Raw genomic sequence first — 16,733 nt, forward strand, 5'->3', positions numbered from 1 at the left:
TTTTCTTTACCTAAGTGGTTGCGTTTACACTATGGAAAAGTCTCTGCCCTCATAGCTGAAAAGACCCATGATGGCCAGGAACCAGTCAGTTGGTTCAAAGAGTTTGTGGCTCTGTTTCCAAGGACACTAGGAGAACCCAGAAGACATGAGGCTGGAGTTTGCCAAGAACTTATGTGATTCTTCTGAGCCTGTGTCTGCAAGTGCTCAGCTGAGATCCAGCCTTAGGGCTTCTGAAGGGAATGAAGACTGTGCATCCAGGGTGGCTGGGCTGGGCTCAGAGTTTGCAGAGTTTGCAACCTGCCTGCAAAATTGAAGAGTCTTTGGTGGTGATCCTTCCTGCAATTCTCTTTATGGGAGATAAAGTTTTAGGGAGTGACTTTTGAGGATCCAAAATGGGTAAGGACGAAAAGAAATGTTCAGGCAGAGTCATGGGAGTGTCCAATTGAGGCTCTGAATCCAAGTTTGGGACAAAGTATCCTGGCTTCACCTTTGATTGGCATCTGGACCAAAGAAGCAACAACTGGCCAGGCATGTTGTGGCAGCCAGGGCAGGGCAGGGAAGCTTCTTGCCTTACCTGAAGAGACAGGTTTACTCACAAGCCTGTAGTTGGCTTCCCTGGAGTCTAGAGGGTTGTGCCCGGGAAGAGTGCCTTGGTGGTCCCCCTCGGCAGGAGCTGAGCTCACGGCACATGGAGGTAACCTGACTGGTGGTATGTGAGGACGGGACTGGGCTTTGCTGGCACACCCAGGTTGATTATTCACTCTGATGAGCAGTGTCAGTGTTTGGGTGGCACAGAGTGAAGTTTCTCCCACCAAGGTGAGGTGCAGGCTTCTCTTATAACCCTAATAGCCTAGCCATTGAATACCAAGGGTTTACAAAGAACCTGGTGCTATGCTGAGGATTTGTCTTGGGGTGGGTTCTTCCAGAAGCAGACCCCAAGGTCAAGATTCCAGTACAAGTCATTTGTACGGGAGGTCCAACACAGACAAGGAAAGAAGGGAATGAGACAAGGAAGGCAGCAAGAGTGTGGTATGAAGCCAGTTACGGCGGGGGGTTGGAGCTTACGCCTGTGGGGAAAGTCTGGAACACAATGTAATAGACACATTTCAGAGTCATCTCACCTGAGGACTCAGGGAGCCAGGGTATTTAGATGCAGGATGCCAAGGTCACTGGTTGGAGCCTGTTGCTGAGGATGTAATTTTTTAGCATTTCCAGCCTTAAGTGTGCCTCCCCCTGCATGCACACTCACACACAGACACACACACACACACACACACACACACACTGAAACTTTATGCAGTTTTGCCCAAATTGGCCAGATTTTAAAAACAAACACCTTGGCCTTCAGCCTTATAAATACAGATTGTGGGAGCTGGAAATCCACTTCAGCTCCTTGAAAGATCGAAGGGACTTGGAGGCATCCCCTCTAATGGGCAGCCTCTAATAGTCCTCAGCACACCCGCTCAGCGCTGAGTAACTCACGTCCTGGTTGCCCACCACGGCCATCCCAGTTTACCTGAGAACCTGGCATACTGGGGTGGTGACTTTAGTTCCATGCATAAAGATGGGGCATGAAGATGCTTATAAGGACCTCTTTTTTTTATTCATTCGTTCATTCATCTAGTGTTCTATCTGTGCAACCATTCAACCTACTATGTGGCAGATGCTCTATCAAGGACAGGGCATGTGTCCATGGAGAAGAAAGTCAAGGCCTGTGCCCCCATGGAGCTTAACGTCTAGAGGTGAAAACAGACAAAAAAAAGAAGCAAGCATAAAATACATTCTAAAAATAACTATTTTGAGAGATGAATACGACTTCATAATTGAAAAATAAATGTGATGAGAATGGAAAACTGCCAAGATAGGAGGGTCCGTGGAGATCTGTCTGTGCAACAGAGATTTTTAAGCTGAGAGCTACCTAGCTAATGGCAAGGTGCTAACCACGTGAGGTGAGGAAGAGAGCATTCCAGCAGATAGAACAACATGGCTGTGGGCTTGGGGTGAGAAATAGCTGGGCAAGTTCAGGTCCATCCCAGCAGGATTCTAACGAGTGAGTGGGAAGGTGGCATCAGAGGTTGTAGAAGTGGGAAGGAGATGGGTTATGAAGGCTTTATGAGCCAAATGGACGTAATTTTCTTCATTAAAAAATGTCCCTCAAAAGATGCCCAATATTGCTAATTATTAGAGAAATGCAAATCAAAACTACCATGAGGTATCACCTCACACCAGTTAGAATGTCCATCATCAGAAAGTCTACAAATAATAAATGCTGGAGAGGGTGTGGAGAAAAGGGAACCCTCCTACACTGTTGGTGGAAATGTAAATTGGTGCAGCCACTTCAGAGAACAGTATGGAGGTTCCCTAAAAACCTAAAAGTAGAGCTACCATATGATCCAGCAATCCCACTCTTGAACATCTATCTGGAGAAAACTCTAATTCGAAAAAATATATGCACCCCAATGTTCATAACAGCACTATTTACAATAGCAAAGACATGGAAGCAACCTAAATGTCCGTTGACGAATGGATAAAGAGAATGTGGCATATATATATATGCACAATGGAATATTACTCAGTGTTAAAAAAGAATGAAATAATGCCATTTCAGCACCATGGATGAACCTAGAGTGTATCATATTAAATGAAGTAAGTCAGAAGAGGAAAACATCATATGATATCACTTACATGTGAAATCTAAAAAGAAAATGATATAAATGAACTTTTTTACAAAACAGAAACAGGCTCACAGACATAGAAAATAAACTTATGGTTAACAAAGGGGCTAGTGGTGGGGGGAGGTGGTGGTGGTGGGGACAGATAAGTTAGGAGTTTGGAGTTAACATATACACACTATTATATAAAATAGATAAATAACAAGGACCTACTGTATAGCACAGGGAACTATATTCAATATCTCCTAATCACCTATATATATATGTTCCTTTTCATATTCTTTATCTTTTTGCTCTATACATTGTAAATTAACTATACTTCAATTTTTAAAAATAGTTAATAAAAAAAGAGAAATAAATAAGCCCCTCAAGACACTCTTTGAAAATTAGATTGCAGCAGGGGAGGAGTGAAACCAAGGAGTCCTGCTTGAAATCTGTTGCATTTGTTCTGGTAAGAGATGATGGCAGTGGCCTGGCCGGGGTGGGGGGGGTGATGGAAATGCAGACACATGACACAACTGAGGTGTGTTTTGGAAGTAGGAACAGCGTGACTTTCTGAGGGGCTACATAGGAAAGAGCTCAATTCTTTGCCAAGAACCAGAAGTCAGCCTTGTTCAGATCCCAGGTCTCAGAACAATGAGTGAGAAACGTGTCGATCCAATGTGGTCTGGGGAATAAACAGAAAACAACCAAACAAAAAGTCGGACTTAAATCACGCACCAAGTCTCTGAGAAGCAGAGGACCCTTTCCCTAGAAAACATGCATGTACACTTACAAAAATTTTGGTGTACAATTTCAGGTGACTTTTGGATTCCCAAAGACCCTCCATGGACCCCTGTCCCCCTATATGAAATGTCAGGTGGAAGTGACATGTATCTAGCAATCTGGGCTGTACCATCTTCCAGCCTCCTTCTTCCCCTGCCCCAGATCCTGCCCATCATTGGGAGGATCATAAGTCTCTGGATCCAAGATTTAAAAATCTATAAACTAGAGACTTACACTGACTCTCCATCTTCTAGAAATCTATACCTTGTAGAGTGAACAATGGCAACTCTCTTTCAGGCAGGTTTATACATAATCAATCTCTAGTCTAAGTTCTCCAGGGACAGGAATTCCAAGCATCTCCTTCAGGGGGCCCTGCAGTGCTCTGCCGTGATTAAAATGCAGTCCAATGCTGTTTGCATTTGTTTGGTCCCCTGAGAGAGGGATGGGCCAGTCAAAATGAAGCCTGGAAGGAACATGGAACTATGAACACATGTGGTTATTAGGGTGGAGGTATTCTGGGTTATTATTTTCTAATTTTGAGTTTTCTGTTTTGCTGGTATAACACTTCTTGAGCAATACATTTTAAAAAGAACCCCAATGAGAACAGAGTTCAGAAATTATCTCTGTTTTCAGCTTGAACAGACAAACAAAAAGAAATATCCCAACACAATCAGTAAGTCTTTTACTGTTCACCAGTAGATTAATTTTTCTCTGTGTTTAAATTTTTTATCGTGTCTTTTTCCCCATGTGTCTTTTAAATGCAAAAGACAAGACCACCCTTTCCAGAACATATAAGATATCCTCATCTTACACTTTAATCACCAGAACTTCTTGCCCTTCCTCATTTGTGAGGCTTTTTATGACTCCTTGCCTTGCATATGCTGTTCCCTCTGCTTATGATGCCCTTCCCATTGTGTCTTCCTGGGAAACTTGTACTTTTTCTTTAGGTCCAATGGAGAGGTTGTCTCCTCAGCCTTTGTGAACCCATAGACAGAGATGCTCCTTCTACTTACTCCAGTCTCCTCTTGCCCAGACCTCTGTGTTACTATGGGTCATATTTTATTTTTAATTATTTGTTTCCATGTTTGTCTCTCCCTCTGGATCCTTGAGGGAAGGGATGGAGACTTATTTATATCGTAATTGCAAAACCCAGCCCAGATCTGGCACGTAGTATAAGCCCAATAGGTACATGCTGAATGTATGCAATAATTTTGTGGTGCTGATGCAGAAGGTGGGTGATATCATAGCCCTGGCATCTCAGACCCTTGCTAACAGTTCCAGCGTCATGTTGATGTTATGAGGAAATGTTTTGACTTGTGGAGTGGAGTCCCTTCTCACCCTCCATCTACTTTGTCCCATGTCTATTCTCACAGGCCACTTCTGTTCTGCCTACCTGTGTGATTTTGATGCCCAAGGCTAAGACTGCTGTTTAGAGACCTTTGGTCCCAAGCCCTATCCTCATCTCTTTTCCTTTCCTTTCCACAGTACAGAAATGAAAGAAAAGGCCTTCAGTCTCAGTCTTCATGCTCATAATTAGGTGTATTCGTTGAGTGCTTACATTTTATCAGACACTGTGCTAACTGAGTTCATGAATTAACTCATTTTATTTTCATAAGATCTCTATTCACTTATTCTCTCATATATTTATAAGTTTCAGAAATGTTAATCGAGTGTCTATTATAGGTCAACACTATGCTGAGCACTGTAATACAACTATGAACAAGAGGCACAAACACCTTGCCCTCTGAGAGCTTGGAGTCTGGCATGGAAGACAGAAAAGGATCTGGTAACCATAAATTAAGAAGAAAGTTTAAGAAGATGACAGATGTTACCCAGGAAGCAAAGACAGCATGAATGTAGAGATATAAGTAGATGGCGTGGTCAGGATTCGAGGCAGGGGAAGAAGGAGGCCGGAGGATGGTACAGCCCGATTGCTAGATACACATCACCCTACATTTCATTTGCCTAGAAGTAGTCACGTGGTCATACTTAATGACAAGCAGGCTGGAAAGCACATTTCTTGGATGACCTAGAAGAGGGATATGGAAAAGGATTTGGTAGCCCCTATATATAGCATCATTTCTGAAATTTCAGCCAAGACCGTAAAGATGAGATGGAAGAGTTTTCAAGCTAGAAAGAATCCCACATGGAAATACCATAAGCTGGGGGAAAACAGCTTGGCCTCTTGATGGCTAAAAGGATGTCATTATGTCTAGCACATAATAAGCAAGGAAGAGAAAACTATGAGGTGCATTAGGAGAGGTTGGAATGAGCCAAGTCATTTAGGATTTGCTTCTGAGAGCTGTAAGAAACCACCAAAATGTTTTAAGCCAGGGACTGTCATGACCATTTTTAGAAGCTCACCCTAACTGTAGTGTGGAGAAGGGTCTGTAGGGAAATAGGAGGAGCAGGGAGACCACTCATAAGGCTGTTACAGAATGCCAGGAAGGAGATGATGGTGGCTGAGAATGGGTGGGAGGGTCAGCGATCCTATTCCCACTTTGTAAATCATGGAAGTAACAAAGTGGAGGTTGCAAGCTGAAATTTGCTCCTCAAAGTGCAAATACCCATTTCCCCTATGCTCCATTAATTAGCTGTTTATTGTGTCATTCTTCTGTATATAATACCGTATTGGTGTGTGTCTGTTTTCTAAGCACAAGCATGTATTATCAAGCTTCTGTCTGACCAAGGGGCATAAAATGGAAGTGCTAAGGAAGTGACGAGAAGGACGAAGGGATACTGGTCTGGGATTACAACAAGGAGTAATTCACAGAGTGCAGAGCTTCTGCGGCACTTTGGAGGATGGAGAAGCCACAGGAACCATAGAAAGCATGGGGACTCCAGAGACAGTGCTCTGGTTTCCTGGGAAGTAGCCTTATATGAGTTACTTTCAACTCCCTTGACATCGTAGGAGGGTTTCAAAACTCTAATTAAGAAGGCATAGACTTTTAAATCCAATAGAAAAGGGTCTAAATATAGGTTTTACCTCTACAAGTTGTGTGAGCTAGAGAAAAATGTGTCTCCCAGCTTCATTTGTAAAACACCAATTATATTGGTCAGCTTGGCTGAAGTAACAAGCGTCCCCAAGATCTCATCAACTTACAACAAACTTTTATTTGTCATTTCAGCTGTAGTTCCCCTGCTACGCCTCTGCTCCATGTGCTTTCTCATCCCAGGACCCAGACCGTGAGCTATTCTTGGGGCAGAAGAAGAGAGCAGGAGAGAAGGCAAAAACTTGTAAGCCTCTAAGAGCTTCTTAGACAGGGCAAATAGCACATCTGTCTCAATCCATTGGCCTAAGAAGTCACATGGCCCAATCTGTTATTAGGAGAGGAAAATATATTCTATCTACAAAATATATTCTATCTATAAAGAAGTGCAACAAGTCACATGACAATGGGAGAGGGTGTAGAGTTGGCAACATCAATAAAATCTGCAGCATCTATCTTGCAGAATCACTGCAGGAATTAAGTGAATGAAGCATACAAAGCATCTAACAGCGTCTGACACAGTAAACACTCGGCAAAGGTCAATTCTTATGAAGTAGCCCAACTTTAACATGCATTTGTAAATGTAGAACTAAAATGTGCTTCTCTTTGCCTTCTACCCTCCTCTCTTCTTGCAATAACCACCTTCCCTGCACACTTAGGAGCATAAACAGTACCTTGTGCAAAATACATGTCTTTCAGTGGCAGGAAGACCTTGGTTTGAAACGCAGGTGTATTGTGCACTCTTGTGTGACTGGCTGAGATCAGTTGTTCTCTCTGAGCCTCAGTCTACTCATCTGTAAAATGGGGAGAAAAGACCATGCCATTGGACTGATGTAAAGGTTAAATCTTCTTCGTCAAGGAACTCAGAACATTTTCTTTTTTCAGTAGATTTCCCCTATCTCCTGCAAGTCCTTACAATTAAGTGTCTTCTATTTCAATTTGAGGCAGGAAAAGCTCATCTTCATGCCAGATACTTAGAAAAAGTAAACCTTGAGGATTTCTCCAGTAATTATTGCCATTCCCTTTACTGAAAGAAGACTCGGGACTCTTCCCTGACTGTTAAATACATAGAATTTCTTGAGGGTCCCTAGATGCTCTATGTTATCCCATGATTCCATGCTTTTGTTAGTGCTGGTCCTTCCACCTGGGATGCCTTCATTTATCTCATAGGAGATTCCTTTGGTGAATGTCCCCAGTTTCCAGATGCTTCTCACCACCCCATCATCAGATTTAGTTAAGTAATTACCCTTGACTCTATGCTTTTAAATCAGACTTACCTGCATCTGGCAACATATGTTAGTGGACTAGGGTACTGACTTTTGGGTGTGATTACTTGGATCAAACCCCATCCCTCCTGCTTCAAACCCCAAGACTGAGGTAAGCAGGGGCTGGTTTGCTATGAGTGAGATGCTGAACGGTGCCCAGTTCATCCTGAGAGATCAGAAACCTACCCGAGGTCAGGGAAGAAAGTGACACGATCACATGTGCACTTGAAAATGATTTCTCTGTGGCTGTGAGTGAAATGGACTGGAAGGGAGCAAGGCTAGAGGACACCGCAACCATCCAGGCAAGAGATGGTGCCCTTGGTCTTCAAGAAACCTTGGTGGTAAATACCATGCTTCCCAGCTGGGTTTCTTTTCATTTGCGAACTGCCTGGGTTCCCGGAGTGCCTGAGTCTCTAGTAGATTCATTCTGCTCTAACAAGACGCTTCTCAGAGTATGATTTGCCTGTGACTGAGGCTTGTCTGTGGACTTTTGTTACCAGCTCTTTATAAGAGAAGCACAAACCTGAGTATAAGCATTCACAAACTTTAATAAGAATTTGGCATCCAAGTTCATGATCATTCTTTTCTGGCAACTGATTTTTATTTTATTTTACAAAAGTAGAGGTAGGTAATGGATGAGGATGAAATGAACAAACAACAAGCACATTCAAGCAGCCCTTCACCAGAGAGCATGCGGGCAGCCCGGACGTCATGTTCCCTGTGATGTTCCCTCTCTCTTTTTCTTTGCTGGGGTAGGAGGATTTTACTTATTTTCTAGATTTTAGTGAAATCAGATTATAAACCAGTTAAGTTTCAGACACTTCTAATTTTTTACTTTGAGGGTATTTCAGGGACCCTAATATCCTTCTTCTGGTTTCAAAACTGCCAACATTTTGTCTGGATGGGGAGGGACTGTTTAAATGTTTAATCCCACATTCCCACCTATCTCTCTCAATTTCTCGCTCTCTCTCTCTCTAATCACCAGACTTTCTTTTCTGGAGTAATTTTCAGTTTACAGAAAAGTTGAGCAGAAAGTTTGGAGAGTTATCATCCACCCCCCGCCATACATAGATGCACAGTTTCCCTTATTATTAGCATTTGGCACTAGGGTGGTATACTTGCTCTATTTGTTCCAACTGGTGAGCCAATATTAATCCCGTATTATTATTATTAACTAAGGCCTACAGTTGACATTAAGACTCACTCTTTGTATTGTATACTCTATGTGAGTTTTGATAATTGCATAATGGCATGTATCCACGAATACAGGATCAAACAGAAGAGTGTCACTGCCCTAAAATCTCCAGTGCCCCACATACTCATCCTTTCTTCCCTCCCCCCAAACCCCTGGCAACCACTGATCTTTTTCCCATCTCTGTAATTTTGCCTCTTCTGCAAGGTCATATAGTTAGAACCAGACAGTATGTAGTATTTTCAATGTCTATTTTTTGTTCCTCTTTCCCCCAGGTCTTCACACCATTTCCATCATCTCAAAACACACACACACACACACACACACACACACACACAAACACACGATCCCTCCAAAACAGAATAGAAAATTTGAGAAAATGAGAAAAGCCCATAACTAGCCTGGCTCACAAACTAATTAAGTATGAAAGGGCAATTGGGGGGTCATTTTCTAACTCTGCCCACCTTCCTATCAGGAAGTAAGCACTGATTTTTCATCCCACACAGGAGAGCCAGGCCTCTTCTCCCAGCTCGGTCTGCTCGCTTCTTGTTTCCCTAGAAGCAAGGGCCTCTTTGCCTGCACTGTGTCTGAGCGGTAATTACCTTGTGTCTGTTCTCCTGCCTTCAAATTATCTTTCCCACCTTCAGAGCAATTGCCTCCCACTTCTTATCTCGACTGTGATCTTCTACAGGGCACAGGGGACCTGTCTCTTGACTCTCACAGTTTTACTTCTGATGTTAAAAAGTCCCCTTGAACTTGCATTTACAGACACCAGCAAAGCCCGAGTCTCTTCACATCAATGGACACGTCCCGAAGGCAGGGTGTTTGCAATTACAGCCAGAGCTGGCTGAGGGATCAGAGAGCTGCCAGGCCGGCAAGGCCCGGCCCGGAGAGCATCTTTGATGAATGACGGGGTCATTAGTATGAATGTTATGTGGGGATGCAGGTAAAGTCCTGTGGCAGGAACGCTTTTCTCCCTTTATCTTGTCTTAGCTGTAAAGACAGACATAAATATACATGCATATATGCATAGACCCCAATACATTCCCCCTGGAGAGTAGGGAAATGAAGTCAGACCAAGTATTTCTCACACATTCTGGAACAATCCTTCTGCAGGGCCTCTGTCTTTTCAAAGTCTCCTCTTTTTCACTGCTACGTCATCTGCTCTCCAGGGGCATGAGTGTGGCTTAGTCCTAAATTGGGGGACTGATCTCCTTTTCCCCCAGCTTTTTGGTTCTAACATCTGATAATTTATATATTTTGTTGAGTTGTAGCTTTTCTCTCTATGGAGATATTTTCTGCCACTTTTGTTTCTTGCAGGGAAGATTAAAAAAATACCTAGTTGATCCTAGCATCAGGATAGCACTTCTTTGGGGAACCCACCTTTTTCTTGCTCCTCACTGTATGTGTCTATGTTCTGTGGTGCAGAAGGTTGACAATCATCCCTTCAGGCTTATTTGGTAAATCTGTGTCCCTGTGGGTGGGCCTAGTGTCCCCTGAAGGAAGGAGGCACACCCAGTGTTAATCATCTGGGGACCAGGCCATGTTAAGCTGGAAATTTCCATCCTAGGAGGCATAGAAGGGACCTCCCAGTCTCTCCACTTTAGTTTCAGTCTTTGAGGAGGCTTGATGTCTTTAGGGTGGTCCAGAGTTTCAGGGGTTCAAGATCACCCCCTTGATGGGGAGGTGTGATGGGAACTGGGAAGACGCTGGTCGGCTCGGTGACGTAAGCTGACTGTGGAAAGTCTCCTTCATCTCGTAAGTGAATATTTCTGGTTATTTCTTGTCTGTTCGTTCCCTTCAGTTGACCTAAGGCCTTTAAAAAAGACTCTTTGGAACCTTAGAAACTTATGTCCAAAACACCGCTGAATTCAGGGAAGGACCTTGCCTCGTCATTTCAGGGGAGCTGTAAAGAGACCATAATGCCTCCCAAGATCAGCTAGAGCAGCAAGGAATGTTCTAGAGTCCACGTTTGCAAATCATCTTAAAATAGTCACCACAGCCTATCATTAGCTTCTGAATCTTAAAGCATCCTCATATAGTGACATTACTCTTGCTTCCATGTTGCAGACGAGGAAACTGAACAGTGAAGACTGTATTCCCACCACCCATTATCATTTGACATCCTCTATTTTCTGCCCTCTTTGGAGGATCTGTGCTGCATATTAAAAGAGGAAGTTGAATATTTTTGTTGAACATATTTGGCAACATTCAAAGCACCTTCACATAATTGGTTTATCTGGATACTTGAAGTCTGTGTGTAGGGCAAGACAGAGTTGGGTTTTTTTTTTCGCTTTCCTCCCTCCCTCTCTTTCTTTCTTTGTCTTTCTTTCTTTCTCTCTTTCTTTCTCTCTTTCTTTCTTTCTTTCTTTCTTTCTTTCTTTCTTTCTTTCTTTCTCTCTCTCTCTCTCTCTCTCCCTCCCTCCCTCCCTCCCTCCCTCCCTCCCTCTCTTTCTTTCTTTTTCTTTCTTTCTTTCTTTCTTTCTTTCTTTCTTTCTTTCTTTCTTTCTTTCTTTCTTTCTTTCTTTTTCTTTCTTTTCTCTTTCTTTCTTTCCTTCTTTCTTTGCTTTTCTTTCTTTCCTTCTTTCTTTGCTTTTCTTTCTTTCCTTTTTTCTTTCCTTCTTCCTTTCCTTCTTTCTTTCCTTCTTTCTCTCCTTCTTTCTTTCCTTCTTTCTTTCCTTTCTCTCCTTCTTTCTTTCCTCCTTCCTTTCTTTCTTTCTTTCTTTCTTTCTTTCTTTCTTTCTTTCTTTCTTTCTTCTTTCCCTCTTTCTTTCTTTCTTTCTTTCTTTCTTTCTTTCTTTCTTTCTTTCTTTCTTTCTCCCTTTCTTTCAGGAACAGGACAGTGTAGTCCCTGGGAGTTATGTGAAATAGATGGAAGAGAAACCACATGACAATATATGGAGGAAATGGGGCTTAAAATTATTTCAAGTCCAGGATTCCTTCCTCTGATGCTTTATTTTGGCCTAATTCAGAAAGTGGCCTGGTATGGAGATGCCCAGGATTGGGAACACAGTGGCAGCACAGAGACAAATATGGAAGGACCCCCAAGCCCAGGGGGCCACAGCCCTCCTAACTCAGGGCTTTCTAGACGTTTGCCTGGCACATATCCAGGCTGTCCTGGAAGTGACCATGGGGACTCCTTTGCCAAGTAGCTCAGTGTGTCAATTAATAGGCTCTGACAAAGGGCCAATACACTGTAGAGAACTGTGGAAATACTCTAGATACCTTGGTCCTCTATCTGATTTTACCAGGTCACAGAAAAACCAGGGATGCATTTGATGTTTTATGATGCTTCAAGGATCCCAGCGATTATTCTCTTTCTCTGTTTCAGCCACCACAGGTTCCTAACAGACCGTAATGCTCTGACAACCCCTGAACACCAGAGGCGAGAAGGATATTTACATCTGAGGGTGTTAACTGCTTGGTGAGAAGGAATTACCTGGTAAGTATGGTCTCAGAAAGACGTTCTCTCAGAGGTTGTGTGAGGACAAGCTAAGGAAACATAAGCTATAGCTCTTTGGAATCGTAACAATATTCCAAGACAAATGTTTCTCACGGGCTGGGGTTTTTTCCTACATCTGTCACACACTCAGGGTGTGACATGGGGGAATGTACTTCCCCACCCTAAGCCACAGAGCCTCATCTATAAAGCAGGGAGCTTGGAATTCGAAGATCCCCAATATCATGTCTTGAATGGGGTCCTGTTGGGAATTCAAAAGCTCAGGCTTGTTGGGAAAGGACACACCCAGGTGGGGGCAGGACTTGTACTGAGTGATGAGAAAGGGGCATGGTGACCAGGATGAGAGCCAGTTCAGAAAGAAAGTCTAAAAAGGCCTGCTCTGGGGCCGCAAGGAGTGGCAGTCAAGCCAGGTCAGGCTCTGGGCAGGCTGCCTGGTTTGGGGAATGGCACTGATGTGTGGGGAGAGGCTGGACAGGTGTCAGGGCCCAAGCCAAATGGACTGGAGGTCAGGACGGGGCATTCGTTCTAAACAAGGTGCCTGAGTGCAAGGCAAGCCTGAATCAAAACCCATTTGCCCACACAGCACAGCATGACTGGGTGGCCACAGACAGACCCACTCTGGGTGCAGGGGACCCTGGGTTTAAGACAGCAAGAGTGACTCTAGGCTCATTTGGCTTCTCAGGGCAAATATAAGTCTGTCTTGGCTGGAGGGTTGGAGAGGCTGGACAGACACCTTTAGAGCTGAAATGTGGCATTTCCATTTTAATCTAAATAAAAATAACAATAGCCAACACACACGGGATGCTTTCTCTGTGCCAGACTATTCTAAGTGTCTCCCATGCATGAACGCCTGGGCAGGCTGGTTGTAAAGCTTTTTCTTGTTAACCACTATGGTAGAAAACACTTTTTTCCACCAAGATCAAATTAGGGTGCTCTCCATCCCTTCAACTGTGACCTATGCCACTATTGAAGAATCCAGGCAAACATATGGAGAGTGGGGAGGGGCAAATGGAAACCTGTTTAGACTGAAGACTCTTAGGAAATAGGGGCCTTTTCAATGACAGCATCCATGTGGATTTCACTGTCAGGCCTTCCTTTTCCAGCAGGATCAAGGGACTAATCACACTTGCATGCTTTTCTGGTCACCCCTGTGTCTTTCCAGCAAGGAGTCCGTGCCCCCAAGCTGGAGGTGACTCCAGGCACCATCCTCCAATTTCTTCTACAAGTGTCTCTTAGGTTCTTCTAGGTTTGGTTAGAGGGTGATTGTAGAGAAACCCACATGAGACATTTAAAATGCTACAAGAAATCTTTTCAAAATGTTGTAATCACATTTATCATGTCAGAACATGTAAAAGGGGTGAGGCACACTTTCTTATAACATCTGTCTTTCTGACCACACTCCTGAGGAATCAGGTGTACCAGACACACTTTGGCTTTCTAACCCTAATGACATTTTTCAGAAATTTTTCTTTTTATTTTATATTGGCATATAGTTGATTTACAATGTTCTGATAGTTTCAGGTATACAGCAAAGTGAATCAGTTATATGTATACGTATATCTATTCTTTTTCAGGTTCTTTTCCCATATAGGTTATTACAGAATATTGAGTAGAGTTTCCTGTGCTCTACAGTAGGTCCTTGTTGATTATCTATTTTATATATAGTAGTGTGTGTATGTTAATCCCAAACTCCTAATTTATGCCTCCCTAACCCTACTGATATTGATACCATAATCTCTCTGATGCTGCTCTTGCATCTCTCTAATCCCACTAAAAATGCCCTAGTTCTGGCCTTCACAATTTCTTTAATCGCTGTGCAGTTCACCTCCCTGTATCCCTGATCTCTTCTCTTCAACCTGTCCCTCACTCCCTCAGAAGCAGCATCTTCAGGCTCAAAATTGCCATAAGCCTCCTGTCACCTACAGATCAATATCCAGAATCCACATCCCACATCTAAACCCCTTAAGAACCCCCCTAAACACCCTCTCCTATCTTAGCTTTCACTCATGAGTTCCATACTCTCCAGGCCCAGCAGACATGATCATGTTCTCCATGTCCCCAACTTAGTCTCTTCCATCTGTCAAAAATATCCTTTCTCAACTCCAGCTGTGAGTAATTAATATTGGAACGTCCATCTCCCTTTTCAGCATCCAAATCAAAGCCCAACTCCTCCAAGAAGCCTTCTTTAAAAAAAAATATTTACTTTTGGCTGCGTCGGGTCTCAAGTTGCCGCATGCAGGACCTTTCACTGCGGCACACGGGCTCTTCATTGCGGTTTATGGGCTCCTCTCTAGTTGTGGTACATGGGGGGTCTTAGTTCCCCTACTAGGGATTGAACCTGCAACCCCTGCATTAGAAGGCGGATTCTTAACCACTGGACCACCAGGGAAGTCCCCCAAGAAGCCTTCTTATACCTCCAACCTCAGACCTCATCATTAGAAAGGATCACACCCAACTCTAAGTCCCCAATGCTAACTTACTTCTATCTTACTTCCTCTAAGAATTACAGGTATCCCTGCTATCCGAGAGCAAAGGGTTCCTGGGATACCTGTTTTAAGCTGAAATGGCATAAAGTGAAGAAGCAGTTACCCTAGAACAGTCTTGCTAATGGATGCCCAAAATAAATCGAGATAAAGCAGAGATGCTCCCAGACACAGTTCAACGCTATGGTGGCTTGACGCTGAGATGCTGAGTGTGATTCTTGGGGAAGGACCTTGGCGGTGCCTCTCTCGCTGCTTGGGGTGGACGCTGCCTTTATAAGACTTACTGCAAAACCAACACTGAATGCTATTTTTGCTTTTTGCCTTTTTTTTTGTAAAAGTGAAAATCCTCTTGGGATTTCTTTCCGTTAGTGAAAACAGGTACTAATGTAGATCTTTTGTAAAGTGAACTTTTGAAAAGCGGGGGAGATCTATATCTGTGCCTATGTTCACATTAACCACTGGCTGGGATCACCGTGAGTGAATGACCATATTCTCCAAGCCAAAACTGTCCTGGCACACAATAAGCTCATGATAGCATGGTAGGTTGCAACAATGGGGCCAATTCTTCATCTCTATCTGCCTCTACACTCTTTGCCTTATGATTTCGAAGTGCCCACCCATCCGACTCTGACTCTGAGCTTGGCCATGCTGTTTACTTTGGCCAATAGATGGGGTGGAATGATGATGTGCTAGTTCTAACTTCAAGCCCAAGAGGCACTGACGGTTTTCAGGTGCTTTCTTGCAGCTCTGCCATAGTCTTACAAACATGCCTGGACCAGCCCGCTGGAGGGTACCAGATACGTGGAACAGAGCAGAGCCACTCTGTTTGCTACAGGTAAGACCACTGTAGATAAGTCAGACATGAGTGTCCCCAGCCAAAAATCAGCAAAACCTGTAGATTACTTCCCAACTTACCCAGAAGCATTAAGCAAAAATTTCTTATATGGGATGCCACCAAGGTATTGAGGGTGTTGGTGACATGGCATTATTTTAGCCAGAGATAACTGATGCAGGTGACCCAAAATGCACCCTACCATCTGCAGATGTCAGTAGACCCTCCTCCCTAAAAGTCTTAGATATTATGATGAAAAGAAGAATGTACATACATACACATGGCACATAAAAATATCAATATATACATACACACAATTCTACCAAATTATATGCATAGTTAAATTAAGATACTAAATACACACTATAAATATAAAACACACATATGTATGATGTGTTTTTTAAAAAATTAATTAATTAATTAATTTATTGGCTGTGTTGGGTCTTCATTGCTGCGCGGGCTTTCTCTAGTTGCGACGAGTAGGGGCTACTCTTTGTTGAGGTGCGTGGGCTTCTATTAGCAGGGGCTTCTCTTGTTGCAGAGACAGGCTCTAGGCACATGGGCTTCAGTAGTTGTGGCACACGGGCTTCAGTAGCTGTGGCTGGCAGGCTATAGAGTGCAGGCTCAGTAGTTGTGGAACATGGGCTTAGATACTCCATGGCATGTGGGATCTTCCCGGACCAGGGCTTGAACCCATGTCCCCTGCATTGGCAGGTGGATTCTTAACCATTGTGCCACCAGGGAAGTCCCATGTGTGATGTTTCTATACATATATACATCTGTGTATTTATATAGATTTGTCCCTGAAGGCACACATAAGAAACTGGGATAAACTCCTGGAGAATGGGATAGGGAAGTGGTGTAAAGAGAATTTAGAGTTTGTTTTTTATTCCTCTATCTACTTCTTGACCTTATGATGAATATATCATAATTTAATAAGTTAGAATCTAATTAAATAAAACAATTCATGCTAACTGTAGAAAATTTGTCTGTAAGAAAGAATAAAGCAGTTTTAAAACCTCTCACATATTCTTTATGCACTCTCTCTTGAGATGACACAAATACTATGCTTTT

At 43.2% G+C, this 16,733-nt stretch overlaps 1 long non-coding RNA gene across 4 annotated transcripts in view; it reads left to right on the forward strand.

Moving 5' to 3' along the window:
- The first annotated feature begins 586 nt into the window (after nt 1–586).
- Nucleotides 587–16,733, forward strand: part of LOC130832505 (uncharacterized) — a 49,427-nt gene continuing 33,280 nt past the window's right edge. The window contains exons 1-4 of one of the 4 annotated variants that reach the window (XR_009048305.1): nt 587–694; nt 6,566–6,674; nt 12,216–12,326; nt 15,573–15,662. This is a non-coding gene — a long non-coding RNA (uncharacterized LOC130832505). Of the gene's footprint in view, nt 710–6,565; nt 6,675–8,335; nt 9,479–9,652; nt 10,643–12,215; nt 12,327–15,572; nt 15,663–16,733 lie in introns of those variants that run through there. The other 3 variants (XR_009048304.1, XR_009048307.1, XR_009048306.1) reach the window with 3 other exon arrangements.

The sequence above is a fragment of the Hippopotamus amphibius genome, chromosome 12 (genome assembly GCF_030028045.1).
Source record: "Hippopotamus amphibius kiboko isolate mHipAmp2 chromosome 12, mHipAmp2.hap2, whole genome shotgun sequence".
NCBI lineage: Eukaryota > Metazoa > Chordata > Mammalia > Artiodactyla > Hippopotamidae > Hippopotamus > Hippopotamus amphibius.